The following is a 15,223-nucleotide window of genomic DNA, read 5'->3' as shown; positions in this document are numbered from 1 at the left end:
GTAGCCTAAGCATTGTCCTACCTTGTCCTTTTGACACAGCAGGTAAGACATTAACATTACTTTTGTCCTTGTCCTGTCCCATCTGTGTACCTTCAGCTACTACTCGTCCTTCTTTATGGAGCAAAAGCTCTGGGTCTGTGCATCATCGCTGCAAAGATATCCTCCTGTCTGCTGGGCTTCTCTGTGTTATGACACAATTACTTCTGTTAACAACTCTTATTTGCTGATAATTGCAATAAAAATTGAGCATTCCACAGCAGAGTGCATTGTATGGAGTCCTAGAGTCCCATGATATGCAGGATGCAGCATTGCGGAGCTCTGCACACCCACAACCCTCAGGTGACCATTTCTGTTTGAAACTGTACCATTAAAAGACATTTCCTTCATTGCCCATTGTCAGGGGAAAGGATGGGAAAATAGGCGATTTTCTGGAACCGTCCATTTCAAACAGGGTCCTGCTAACCCAAAGGAAGTCGCCTGAGGTTTCAGAAAGAGATGGGTGGGTTGCGCTTTGTGGATAGGGACTCAAAAAATCCCTGAAGGAATTACAGTGTGCTTTCTGCTGGGGGAAATCCAACAATCGCACGAACACAAAGGCTACCAGTTCCAGGCGTTTTCCACTTCCTCGATTGGTTTTCACAAGTGCTCAATGAGTTCTCCATCATCCTGCAGAAGTTCCTTATTTGGCCCCTGTCTCTGCACTGGGATTTCCTATCAGCGACGAAGGCCCTTGTTTGCCTATTGTCAATACTGCTTTTAGTGCATGAGGCTTTATATAACCCTAGTCAAAATACGGTGTTAAAGCCACAGCCCTAATTTAATAGTTAAAGAGCTCCAGCAAGGCCGAAGGCTCAAAGAGTAAATCCTGCTTTAACTACGCCAAAGAGGTGTGTATCTGTGCTGAGCCCAGTAATGAAGACAAATGAAGCACCTCACGCAGAAAGCCAGCCTGCTGTGATGCACAAATGTCAAATATTAGTGAATCCCATGGCAGTTTGCATGGATGGTTGGTTGCTGGGATTATCCAAAAGGTAGCCTTTGCTTTTCAATTAAATCTGTCCAGCTTCATTTTCCCGCATTTGCTCTTTCTGTGCTTTTCTGTAGGAGATTAAATGGCCATTTAGCATTTTGTGCCTTCTCAGCATGATGATTACATTGCACGTTACTGTGCTTGTCATTCTCCTGTGATGAGGCGTCTCAAACAAGTGTGGTTAATTAGCCTAAAGACAAACTTGAGTCATTTAAACCTAAAAGAAACCCACTGGGCTGAGCAGTGGCAGCGCACATCTGAGGTGCTCCAGACACCTGAATTAATGTTCCATCACTGCGATGAGTTTCTGTTTTTCTTCCTTTGGAAGAAAAGCAGTCTTTGGGGGCCTTATTCATCCAGGTAAATAGTTTCATCTGACCACTGGCTGCACGCGAGGGCAGACCAGAGCACGTCAGTCCTTTTGGTATGAAACCCTGCCACCTTCAGCACCACTCTCAGTTCTAAATATACTTCTCGAGTCAGATATATAATAAGACATTTCATTACTTCCTTCCTTCGCAGCAGATTAGAGCAAAGTGAGTCGGGATTTGCTGTCCCCAGCATGAGCAAAGGTTAAATATTTGCTCTCTGCCAGAATCGCCAGCACAACTGAAATAGCCCTTTGCTGTCCCCGTGCACGTTAGGGCACTGCAGCTCACTTCACAGTCATGGCACCCCTTGGGGACAGGACAGGTACATGGGATACCTGTTGGTTCATCCTAGGGAGCTGTGGCAGCTCGTGATTTATGGTGGTTAGAGCTGTCCATGAGATGCCCCAGCCAACTTCAGGGCTCTGTAGAGCTCGGTGCTGTACCAACTGATTAAACTTTGCCATGCAATGGAAGAGCACAGGAGGTAGGGAAAAAAAATAATAAGACTCTCCTGAGGTCCTGCAAGACTTCCCTAGTCTCTAAAGCAAATTATCCAAACCCAGGTGGAACTTGCATTTATGCACATACAGAGGCTGCTGTTAATATAAGGAAATGTAGAACACACTTGTTAATGGAAAGCACTTAAAGGTTGGGTGCACAGCCCGGGCTTCCTCTCCATGTCTTTTTCTCTCTTTTTATGCAAAAAAAAGTGATGTCACTGAGCACATGAGCGAAGTGCATTTGGCAGTGAAATGTCCTATTGTTCGTGCTTGCTTTTATAGTCACAAATAAGCAATCCGGAGTGGCGACAACAAAATGCTGAAATAAATTCTTGTTGTGTGCTGAAAGAAGGGTGCTGGTAGCTGTAGAGACTGGAGTCCGATGTTCAATTTTCCATCTCGAGACATCCTCAGAAGGGGTGGTCCAGATTCACCCCACTCAGTCCCTGAACACAATTAAGGAGCGCAGCAGTCCTCAGCTGCTTCTGCAGTCAGGAGGGAGAAGTCGACACCTCCGGAAAGCAATATGCATGGGTGGCACGTGCCCCAGGCCACCCGATGGGTTGACGTGGGGCCCTGGTGCTGTAGCACGTTATCTTCCAAGAATATCAGAGACGGTGCAAAGCTGGGAGAGCCAAAAGCAAAGCAGTCGTCACAGCATCCTTCATTTCATCAGCATATCCTCTGCACCAGGTCTGAGCCCCAAGGCTCCATCCTAAACCTTCCTGGGGAGCACTCCTTTGGTTAGGGCATGAAAATACCCCCTGGGAGCCAGCTGGACACCAGCTCTGTGGGGCAAGGCTCTCCCGTGCCGATTCACAGAGTATCTGAACACCTTGCAGGCGAAAAAGTCACCTTAACTGAAAGCCTGAAAACACCTACAGGGCTTGGACTCCAGATCACTGTGTATAGCAGCAACTGAGGCTCTTAGAACAGTCTCACCTACAAGAAAATATAATTTTTTTCACTTCCAAACCCCTAATGGCTCCCAAAATGATTCCCCCATCTTGACATTACACTCTCCTGCGAGTACCCCCACCCAAGTGTCCCTTCCATCCACTTTCCCCCCCGCGTCAGGAAATCACTTAGAAAATATTTCCCAGGTTCCTTCCTGGCCAGAGGTCATGTCCGTGCTTGGGGCCGGCAGGAACCGCTATGTTCCCTGACACAACAAACAGAGAAGGAAGATCTGCCCTGCCCATTTAGTGCTTTCGGGCTCGTGTTTTTCAGCTGCAACTCCACCCCACGCCAGCGGAGAAGGGATCAGGTCCCACTGATCGCAGGAAAGGGAGGTTGTGGGGTTTGCTGGGTGAAATCACCACCAGCCACATGCTTCGCTGTCCCGCTCACTGAGAATTTATCCCAGGCTGATTTGTTGCAAAAAGAAAAGTAAAAACGAAAAGAAAACAACCAAACCAACCCTCCAACCTGACAACCAACAGCACACACACGAGGTGTGTTTTGAGCTCTGGGAAAACAAAGGGCAGAGACCGGGGCGGGAGCTGACACTTGGATGGGAAGCTTCCTGCCCAGCAGAAGAGGACAAGTGTGGAAAGGACTCGGACGGGACCAGCACTCCTCATCCTGCAGGTATGCAGCGATGCACCGGGTCACCCTGTGTGCTTCAGCAGTGTGGGGCTGGTGAGGGTGGCTTGGAGGGATGCTCAGGGCCAGATTCTTGGCACGCCTGATAAACCTGCTGCAGGTGTCTGCTGGGGGAGCTGCGGTCAGAGCATTTCTTGTTTTGTGGTTATCGGGTGATATGTTCCTGTAGGATGCTTTTGGCTTCGCCGTGTAAGAATTAAATCATTCGAGATTCTGATAAAGTGCTACTGTCAGTTAGCCCGGCTAGGGAAATTGGGACTGTGCCTAATCTGAACTAAACTCAGGGTAAAGAGGGATGTGCATGGCAATACTGTGCTAATCTGGTCTGCATTTATGGCACGCTACATGCTTTCAGGAAAAAAACAAACAAAAAAACAACAACAAAATCAGACCAACAACAATAACAGCAAAAATCGACTGCAATAACAGATTTTTTTGGAATTCTTTTTATGCTTGCAGTGGGCTGTGGCTGGGATTTGAAATGCAGATGGGATTTGCAATGCACAGTACTTTTGTTAGCTGTATGAAATGGTGGATTTGTTTCTTTTTAGTGCAACCTTTGGTTCATATTAGATGATGCCTGCTGGCAGGGAGAAGGGATTTGGGGCACCCAGGGCCACAGACCAAGACACTGCTGTGTGCTGTGTGCATTTATCTTGCTTCTATTCTTTTCTACCTGTGTTTTGAGCTGCTAAAACTAAACCCAATTTTGTGGTGTCATTCTGGGGTGCTGAAGTGCTGTTCCCAGTGCTCAGAGCGAGGGGAATGCAGGGGGGCTTTCTGCTGCTTTCACCCTCATCAGTGTGTTATAACCCCAAAAGTCCTCCTCCATCCAAACCCCTCTGGTGCAGCAGCACCTACCAGTTTCTTAAGTGATTGGGATTCAGTGAAAAGGCAGACACAGTGCGACCTTCTGCAACCTTGTCTCCCTCTCCCCATCAGTGGGAAAGCGATGCTCACTGATGTGCTTAAGGAGCTTTCAGATCTGGGGGAGAAAGGTCTGGTTTGAATGCTGTAACTCTCACTTCCAGTGACAGTTTTATGGGAAGCCAATAAGACTGTAGCGGGCAAGGGAATAGCAAGGGAAAGGATGCTGGGAATCTGACAGCCTGAGGCTCCATTTCTGCTTGGGCACTTGCTGCTGCGTGGCGAAAGGTGCATTTCTCAACCCACAGATCCTACTCGCGTCCAGAAAATTCCTCATCTACTTCTGTCACTTAACCTGTTTTGCGACGTCTGGCAAAATTGTGGAACAAAATCTTATGCAAAGACATTTAGGGACAAATCTCTAGCATCTGGGTAGCAATGATACTTGACCGAATTCAGTAATGGCTCAGCCAGCCCAGCAGGAGCCTGGTGTGAGCATTTGGCATTATTTGACTTCCCTAGAACTTCTCCTCTGAGTTTACCTCCGGAGATCCAGGTTTAAAAAACAAACAAACAGAGAACATGCGTAGGCTCTAGGAAGATATCTTTGTCCTAATCTCCTTGATTATTTTTATTTTTTTAACACCTCTTAGGCAGGCTTAATAAAGCACTTTTCCAAGTCTGAATTGGAGACGTGGGAAATTCCTCAAACTAGGCAGAGCTTCCTCTCATTGTTAAAACACAAAAGGCCAGCGCAGCCTTTACTAGATTTCCTTTTTTTAACCCATTCACCCTGATCAAGAAGGCCTCCGTGATGCTGCCGTGCATGGCAGTGGTTCCTGATTAGCCAGAAGGAATGAGGGATTACAGTAAGAAAGTACGGATGTGAATTGCATCATCTGTAAGGACATCATTAGCCTTGGGGCTATATGAATGACAGCTGAAATGATTTGCTGCTGTAATAAATCTCTGTCCTGTTTGAGAATCACAGCTTTTTAAGGCTGAATGGGATCACTTCACAGCAAAACCAAACGCCTTTCAGAAGAAAACCACCTGCAGTTTTGCATGAAGCAGTCTTTTAGGACGGCCACCTCAAAGAGGGGTCCAATTGCCATTCATGAGCTGATCCACAGTAACCACACAGTTATGTAGAGTTTATTTCACAAATGATCTTGCACATCGCTCTGTCTGCCTATGGGCAGTTACCACCCATCAGCTAATCTGATCCAGCACCTGCTGTGTGTGGGATCGGACCAGCTTGTCCCCTTATCTGTGCTCGGCAGCATCCTGCCCACAGGCTGAGTCAGCGCTGGGTGAAGGCAGAAGCCGGAGGGCTGGGATGAGAAAAGTAGGGAGCACGAGGCCACGGTCCTACAGTGGGCTGGAGATGTCGCATTAGGAAAGTAGGTGAGATGGAAGACACAAGGTGTACGGAGTCTAGCTGGGAAGGAGTTAACTTTCCTTTTTCATCACCTTAAAGTGCTGCAGTTTGGATTTGTTGCTAAAACAGTGCTCATAGCACACCGGTGTTTTTGTGTTGTTGTTATGTGCACAGCCACAGCATGGAGCACTGTTATTGCTCAACTGTGCTGCACAGTATCGAGACTTTTCCCAGCTGCAGGCTGGGAGGGGACAGAGCTGGGAAAGCGTCCCCAGATTGGCAAAAGGGCTATTTCATACCATATAACGACATATTAAGTGATAGAGAAAATGTCAGTGGTGGTGTGCGGGGGGCAGCAGGCAGGGTTATATTGCAAAGTGGCCATTGTTTGGAGCGTGGCTGGGCATCAGCCTGCTTTTGGGAGGTGGGGAGTGATCACCTTTATATCACTTGCTGGTCTGTCTTTGTCTTAACCCATGAGTTTTCTCACTTTTGCTCTTTCTATTCTCTCCCCCATCCCATTAGCACGTGGGGAGCAAGTGAGCTGCAGGCCAGGGTCAACCCCCCACAGCAGCACATCTAGCCTACCTTTCAGAGACCCTCTAATGGACCTCTTTTGAATAAGCAAGAAGGTTTTTACCAGCCCAGAAAAAAAAAAAATTGCTCCTCTGTGTGATCTCAGTCAGCTGACTTACACAAAGTCACGTTCGTTTTAGGAAGAACTCAAAGGTCACCTAAAATTGACTGCTCCTGGCATTGAAATCCTTCCTCCTGGCCTCATTTGCCTTCTAGGTATTTCCACAGCTCATACTTTATTGAGCTGATAGCCCAGGCACTGATATGTTATTACTACCCCAGCTTCCCTCTAAATGCCCTGTGAAGCAGGGAGAGCTCAGACCATCCTTGTTTGGCACAGGAACAGCAAGGGTCTGCGTTGTTGGCTGCTGTCAGCCCAGGCTCTGCTTAAACCCACGTCAGCAGGAGAGAAAATGCTGTGGCAGGCTGGGTCTGAGGATGCCTGCAAGTAGCAGAGCTGTATGGATTCCCCATTTAAATCTTAATGCGAAACATTAATTTCCAAATGACTTCCCCAAAAACATAATAGGGCTGTGATCTAGTATGCAATTTACTGTTCTCAGAAATTCTTCAAAAAAGGCAGAGCTTCCCTTCATTGTTCGTGCACAGAGGAAAAGCTGTAGTAGAGTTCCTGCTTCAGCTCGCTCCTGTGACCACAAACTTCGCCTTTGACAACCGTCAGGTTGAGTGTGTGAAAACCATCTTCATTCCAAAGCCACCCCTACGTGCCTTGTGACAGGCTGTTCACAGCATGGCCCTGATCCCCAGACGGCTTTGCTCTTCCTTCTGGAGGAAGAAATTTTTGAAATTCTTGCACGGGGTCTTTAAAATCTTGGTTTCCTGACCCAATTGCTGAAATCCTGGATAAACCTGTGCATGTCTTAAGTCTGTCCAGCTGTAAAACAAGACTGAGGACATTTCCTTCCGTTCACTGCCTTGTTTCAAGCCCACAGCTTAAAAAGTCCAGTTGCCCTTTGTAACCACAGGTCCTTAGCTAAGGACACTCAAGATGTTTTGTGCTACTAACAAAAATCTGTCCCGAAAGCTTCCTGCTCTTTTCCTGAATGTCTTATTTCCAGCGAATCTTGCAACAGTGGCTTCAGCACTGTTTCAGCACTGCATTACCAAACCTGGTGTAGATCTAATCCACCTGACAGGAGTTAATGGAGGGTTCCTCTGTCCCTAATGTAAATGCAGACGCTTTTGAGGGTGCTTTGACTTAGATTGCCTGTATGGTCAGTGAAGAGAAACACAGGTGCCTCTGTAGATTTGCCATGGGATATGGCAAAGCACCAGCCTCTTCCCACTGAGGGCAGAGGTGCTGAATATTCCTAATCCCAAAATATCCGCATTTTGCCTTAGGCCTTGCTAGAATTAGGAGAAACACATGCAACAGCAACAGCGCAGCATGAGAGACTGGAGTTGTTCCCTGATCATGTCAGGACATGGTTCATCTCTGTATGCCCTCTCCCTCCAAAGCAAGGCACCCTAGGCTGTGCTGCTGTCAGGGGACAGCCCCTGGCCCACATTGTCCTTTAAATCATTCCTGTGAGTTTTGGGACAGAAAGCTAGTTGGCATTGACTATGCCAGGGAAGAGGCTAACTATTGAGCTATTGAACTAGAAAAACCTGACAGAAAAAGACCTCAGGAGGTCATCTGCTCCAGCCCTATATTTCTTGGCTGGCATTTGTTTAAGCTCTCCCAAGACAACTCCAGGGCATGAGAAAAGCCACTCACCATGATTCTACTTCGATGACAGTAGGCCTTGTTCTCACACCTAATGCCAGTGATGGAATCACAGAATGGGTTGTGCTGGAAGGAACCCTAAAGCCCATCCAGTTCCAGCCCCCTGCCATGACAGGGACACCTCCCCCCAGCCCAGGCTGCCCCCAGCCCCATCCAGCCTGGCCTTGGGCACTGCCAGGGATGGGGCACCCACAGCTCCTCAGGGCAGCCTGGGCCAGGGCCTCACCGCCTTCTGAGTGAAGAATGTCTTCCTTATATCTAATCTAAACCTATCCTCTTTCAGTTTAAATCTGTTACCCCTTGTCCTACCACTACAACCCCTGACAGAGTCCCTCTCCTGCTTTTCTGTAGGCCCCCCTAGGCCCCCTTAGGTGTAGGCACTGGAAGGCCATTGTGAGGTCTCCCTGGGGCCTTCCCTCCTCCAGGCTGAACAACCCCAAACCCCTCAGTCTGTCTATGTAGCAGAGGTCCTCCAGCCTCTGATCAAGATGAAAGATCTTGGATGATTCTGAAAACATCATAGATATGTGTAGCTTTCACAGAATTTAAACACCAGCACGACTTAACATTTCTGAGCTATCCTGCTCTCTGTAAGACAGACCAGTACAAAAATAATAAGGCTGGAATTGGGATTAGTGGATGCTACTTTGTACTTGTACATTTCAGTTGCTAGGTGTGACGGGCCAGGCCTTACGCAGGAAATGCCTGCTGTCCAGAGCAGGGCTGTATAAACTCCAAATGGCTGACACCTGCACAGCTTGCAGCAGCTTCCTACACAGCGGGCTGTGCTTGCAGCAATAACAGGAAAAAAAAATCAAGAGGTTAATAAAACGAAACTAGCAGGAAGCATGTAGTCATCAGACTTTCTAGTACTTCGGTACTTTAGTACTTCTATAGAAATAACCTGTGGCTGGCCTGACTTAGGGACCTAATCCAAAACTCATTGAAGGCCATCGAAATTCCACTTTGACGGATGTAGTTAGGCCCCAGTTTCTACTGTATAAATACAGGAGTGAGTACATGGATTCTCCCACATTCCCCATACCCACACACAGCTGAGCTCCAAATCTCTTGCTTCATTAAAGCTAGCTGTGAGATAGGCCTGCCACTGATAACTGCAGGTGCTCCAAAGAGGATGAGGAGGTGAAGGGAAAGTTAATGGCTACATCCCTTCTCCCATCGCAGCCACAGAAGTGCCTCCAGACAGGCGCCTTTCAGAACATCCAGCATACAGCTACATGCGAAGAGCTACAACAACGCAGACTTGCATTGTTTCACATTTTCTTTTTGTTGTTTTTATCTTTTTTTACTTTGTTTCTCCTATAATACTCCAACACAAAGTTCAAGCAGAAACCTTTAGCTGGAGCTGGACAAAGCCTCCTAAGCAGAGGGAAGAAAAAAAATGCCAGGAATAGGGCAAGAATTGGGCAGGGCTTTCTTTTCCCAGGAAAGTGATGATTTAAATGCTTTTTCCACTTTGGTTGCAGCTACTGCTATTTTTAGCCATAAATATCAAAGCGCATGGAGCATTCATCCCTTCACTTGCAACTGCCATGACATCTGTTTGTGCATAACTAACTCACCAAAAATAAAAATTGCCAACACCTGAAAACTGTACCTCTGCTCAAGCCCCACACATCCCTTGGCGTAACCAGCTGCCTCAACCCCCTGCACCATGCTAGGCACAAAACTAGAATAACACAGCTCCTCAAACGTCACAGAGAAAGTATCTCACAGCCTGTTTGCGTCCTTATCACTGTGCCATTGGATGTGGAGTCCTTGATTAATTTCTGTTTATTTCAGTTTTGTTTTCATTCAGATGTGTTATCTAAGGTTAGCGCAACTTCCCCCACCCCCCTTTTCCCTTTTAGCCAACTCTCCCATGAAATATTGTTGTGACTGGGTGTGTGTTTCTTAAAGTCATTGTGTGTTTTATGTCTGAAACAAACATCGTCTGATCATCCAACTTATTACGCACTCCCCAAAGGTCAAGTTTTAGGCATAAAATAGAAAGATTCTGTTGTGGCTGAGGACGAACAAACTGGACAGGCACTATAAACAAGGGCTTTATCCCCAGAGATCAAGTCTGAGAAAAAAAATTCCCTGTGGCTGTTTAAAAAGGGTAAAGCAGGGCCTGGCTGCTATAAACTTCAGGGCAACCGTGCAGCTAGACTGTCTTATGCCAGCCCCGTATCTGCTCTCTTCACGCCTTCTCATCATTAGCATCTCCTGCTTCCTCTCTCCATGTGTCCTTCATCTCCACAGATCTCCTGGCATCATAAGCCTTTCATAAGAAATGCCTGGAGGGAGGAAGAGCTGTTTAAGCCACAGGAAAATGATGGTGCAGAGACAACTGAGTTTAATTAAGATCAAAAAAAATTTATAATGTAATTGAAAGGGTGAAAAGCAGAGCAAGTACCAAGGAGGTGGGATGATTGCTGTGCTAGAATGACATAGGACTCTGCAGCCTAGACAGCTTTTGGGGAATATAAAAGCAATGTGTACTGCTGTGAGGCCATGGAGAACTTGTGCCATCCAGGTTGATAATTAAGGACCAAACCTGACCCTAAAAGGTGTGTTCACCTCTGCTTCTGCTGGGATTGCCACCAGCTCCCTCCAAGAGGGACCACATTCCCAGGCACAGAATACAGAAATGTTTCAGCCATCAGGAATAAAATACCACTATCTTGGATGGCTGCATCAGGATGGATAGTTCTGTGTATTGTAACACAGAAATGCTCGCTTCAGCTTACACTTCTTTGCTTTCATAAACCCTTGCCAAAGAAGCCATTGCAGGATCCGTGCTTCTTCATTCCTTCCCTTCAGTTATTTATTTATACACATTGTCTAGCTCCCCTCAAGCCTTCTTTTCTCCGGGCTGAACAGTCACAGCTCTCTCATCATCCCCTGGTACGACAGATGCTCCAGCCCCTTAATCATCTTCGTATGCCCATGTCTCTCATGTACTGGGGAGCCCAGAACTGGACACTGTGCTTTAGATACACCTAGAACTGCCTGTTAGAGAGAAGATGGTGGACGTCTGGGAGTGGGACAAAAGGTGGAATAAGTGGGGCCTTGTTGAGAGAATAGACGAAACCTCAGCTCAGGACACCAAGCAATGAGCCACAGGGCTGTGAGCGTCTACAGAAGCCATTTAGCCACCAGACCTGAACCGCTGAACCCTGCTGCAAGGGTCCATAAAAACCACTGAACCCTGCTGCAAGGATCCATAAAAACCACTGAACCCTGCTGCAAGGGTCCATAAAAACCACTGAACCCTGCTGCAAGAGTCCATGTCAAGGATACGCTGCTCCTGCCTCAGGTACTACCCAGGTGCCTCTGAGCCATGCACACCACAGAAGCCATGAGCTATGTGGGCACCATCTTCCTGCTGAAGATGGAGGTATCTGCTCTGAAGAAAGGGTAGTCCTCAGCAAGCTTTCCCTATCCCAATACCATGAAATGGCTGCAAGTACAGGTGAGGTTTTTTACCTAGCCTCACAGGAGAGGAAGGCCAGAGGTCCACCATTAGTGGGGCAATGTCCCAGGCAGGTCAGCTAACCAGCACCCATGACAGGGTTAATGTCTTGTCAAATGTGGCAGACCACATCTCACCTTCCTCTTTCCCTGAGCTAATATTTAGCCAATAACTATTGCAGATAGTGCTTAGTCATGTCAGAAAACCCACACTGATCCAGCAGATTGCTGTTCTGCACTGATGAGCAGTAAGTCCAACTGCTGACTGTTCCAAGAGGGCAAGGAAGAGGCTGGCTGGTACTCTTCAGTCTGTGTGGAAGTGCTCGTGAAAAGCTCTGTCTGCTGTTCTCAGAGCATTAGGACTGCCTGAAGGATGTGGTACTTCAGCCTTTCAGCTAGGCAGTGTTTTCTGTGCTGTCAGCTGTCTGGCTGAATGGGTCCTATTCCAGCTACTGTGCCTTGCAAACTTAAGTCTTGGGATGTTTTCTTCTTGCAGGAAGTCCTGCTTGGTCACAGTATGATTTGAGTCTGTTCTGCTGAATGCTGGGACCAGAATAATTTTCATTCTCCATGTAGACTGAGTATGTAAAAGGGTCATAAGTAACTCATAGGAAGGCTTACAGTGGAACAGAGAAATTTAAAGTTGTAGGTCAAGAAGGAAGAGTTTATGCTTTGTAGACAAGGATAGCAAAAGTGACATAATGTAGACAAGGGAATGAATAAGAGTTCTTCTGTGGAAATATCTTATCATATGGGAAAAAACCTTGATAAGGATGTAGATACAGTTCAGCACCTCTGTGTTTGAACTGAGGGGAATATTGTGTTGGAGTGATCCGGAAGGGAAGTTCTGAACATGCCTAAGATGGAAGTAGCAGAGCCCAAACACTGCTCTGAGAACCCAGGTCAGCAACAGCATGTCTCCTCTGGATCTCTTTCAACATGAAATTAGTGCCGACTTAAACCTCATTCATCACACAGAAATTAAATCGCTGCAGAGAAACAAAAAGAGGTCATTAGAAGAAGGTAAATAAGCCGTCTACCTTATGCCCCATCCCACAAACTCAGTTGGAGGTAGAATAAAGAGCTCTCTCCCATGTCAGCAATTCTTTGCCTCTTCTTAAAAACCTCCAGCGAAGAGAAATTTGCAGCTGCCCTGGGTAGCCCACTGCAGTGCTTCGAACCTTTCAGCCACACATTTTCCATAGCCACCAACATATTTGTCTTTGCTTCAGACTGTGTGATTTCATGTCACCCTCCACCTAGCCGACGCTGTGAGCATTTGTGTAAATCCCTTACCAAGTGACATACTGTTATTGTGTCCTCAACTGAATCTTCTCTAAGCCAACCTTCTACCTGTCCTCATAGGTCGCGTTCCACTTGTATCTTAGCATTCACATGGATCTCCTTTGAATGCTCTCCAATACAGCAACATCCAGACACAGCACTACAGCCAAGGCATCAACAGCACCAAGCAGCTGCAATCTCATTACCTTCTAGATCTTAAAGTAAAAATACTCATTAATAAACCTCGGAATGAGATTACCCTTACTTTCAACAACATCACACTGAGTAGATTTAAGTAGCAATTTGCTAGGACCCCCTCCAGATCCCTTTCTGAAATACTGAGGTGGGAAAAACCATATAAAGTTACATGAGAGAGATAAGAAATAAAGTCCCAGGCATTGCTAAATTCACCCTAAAACCTTTTGTCTCAAAGTAATCTGTCCAATAATTTCATTATGACTAGGATTCACTGTCTCTCTATTTGTAAAACACGTTTTTAACCATGCAAAATTCAGACTCAAGAATAATAAGAATGGTGAATACTGTGAGAACCTGCAGCGCTGCATCCAGCTTCTGCGAGGCTTTGCCATCCTTTTGTGAGTTCAGGATCCAAGTGGCAACGGGATCTGATTACACAAATTGCTGAGATGCTGGTTAGACTCTAGACATGAGACTTACTGAAGTGTCAATAGCCATGACAGGAGCAGAATAAAGATGGGTGAGTCAATAGGGCTGTGTCTTGTTAAATTAATTTCTAAGTTGTTTCCACGGTTACTTTTGCTTTGAACGGTATCTCTCAGGTACCTATGTGGGAACACTACCCTGGTCTATTTTGTTCACATCAGATGAAATTTATTCACGTGCCTTTGTAACAGCACATTCCCAGTAAATTACAGCATCATCTCAGCTCTGCCTTGTTTTCAATGAGTGCTCCTCCTTCAGAACAGGTATCCTCTAACTCACCCTTTGCTTGCTTTTCTCAAAGTGCAGCCTCAGGTATTTAAAGTACAAGTGCTCCGGGGTTGAGACTTCAAAACTTTTAACCCCAGGAAGTTAACAGTTCCTGGTGACATGACAGGATATGATGAATGAGTACAGAAGAAAAAATAAATAAAAAAAATAGCAAGATGATTAGGGCATCCCTCTGTGCTCACATACCATGTTGATTACATAGCTCATGCTCTGACATGGTGCAGTTTTCACACTCTCCTGTAAAATGAACCAAGATTTCTCATACCTCTTAAGCTGCAATTTGATGATACACTGTGTTCTGAGCAGAAACCCTATCCTGAGGAATCATTTCCCCTTGCTGACTACTACCCATTCCTACGACACAAGGTGCTGGTGGTTAAAAGTGTTTGAAAGCCACAGTAGCAAAAAATAATAATACTAAATTTTTAAAAAATAAAACAGGAAAGAGGGTTAAATCAGATCATTTTTCTGGTGTAGGGTTGGTAATGTGGAAGGTGTGGCTCCACCACAGCTGTGTCTAAGGTAAGCCTGCCCTCCTCTTCACCCCATCCTCTGTGCCGGCACTGCTGCCTAACTAAGCCTGCAAGGGGACAGCCAAGTGAGCAGCACTGGGTGAAAACTACACAGCTGTTTTTGTAGGGACAGGCTGTGGACTCATGCTGAACCGCTTGTCAGTGCAAAAGGGACGAGGTCCCCATCTCACCCTCCTGGCCCCTCATGCCCACCTCCCTTCCTTCCCTCTCCTCTCCTTGGGACCACATGAGCTGCTCCTCTTCTTGCTCTGGCACTCACTGGGCCCTTCTCTGAGCTGATTAATGTCGCCCAGATGAAAGCAAGGTAGATGCCTTGTTTCTGGTTTGCGTTTCTGCAGGGCCAGGGAGTTAAATTAGCTCAGATAGGGGCCTGGAAAACACAAGCACGTGGTCAGCAGTAAAACCCCTCTGAAGAGACAGAGGTGGTTGCATCTAGCAGTGTAGACGTGGCCTCTGTTTTCAGTTTGTTCGGATTCCTGAACCAGTTTGGGTGGGGATTAAACCAGATCAGTGTCACTTGTCAGAGGGAATTTGCAGCCGCATACCATGATAGCCTCAGAACCTTCCGTAAATTGGCTGCAGGGCAAACTTTACTAAACCCACTTTGCTTCTTGGTTACCCCCAAGGGCAACCCAAACTATGCCCATGCTGCAGTTACAGCCATCCCTCCTGTTCCCCTGAAACAGCCAATTTCAGTAAGCAACTTAACCCTCTTGCAGCTGTTGGGCCAGCCCTCGTGCCACAACCCCTTAATTTGGGAAGAAATGTAGAAGTGGAAAAGGGATGGTACCTCAACAGGCACCTTACCGACTTGTTTTGCTTGCATTTCCCTTGTATGTTGTGGCCATGAGAGGCCATTATGGCTTGACTTAGTTGCCTT

At 46.6% G+C, this 15,223-nt stretch overlaps 1 protein-coding gene across 2 annotated transcripts in view; it reads left to right on the top strand.

Moving 5' to 3' along the window:
* The first annotated feature begins 3,080 nt into the window (after nucleotides 1-3,080).
* ADGRF5 (adhesion G protein-coupled receptor F5) overlaps nucleotides 3,081-15,223 on the top strand; it is a 38,817-nt gene continuing 26,674 nt past the window's right edge. For both annotated transcript variants that reach the window (XM_083827951.1, XM_083827949.1), the window contains exon 1: nucleotides 3,081-3,491. The gene's annotated coding sequence lies outside the window, so the exon portion shown is untranslated. The remainder of the gene's footprint in view (nucleotides 3,492-15,223) is intronic.

Source organism: Anser anser (genome assembly GCF_964211835.1).
Source record: "Anser anser genome assembly, chromosome: 3".
Classification (NCBI taxonomy): Eukaryota; Metazoa; Chordata; class Aves; order Anseriformes; family Anatidae; genus Anser; species Anser anser.
This window is presented reverse-complemented; position numbering and strand designations above follow the sequence as displayed.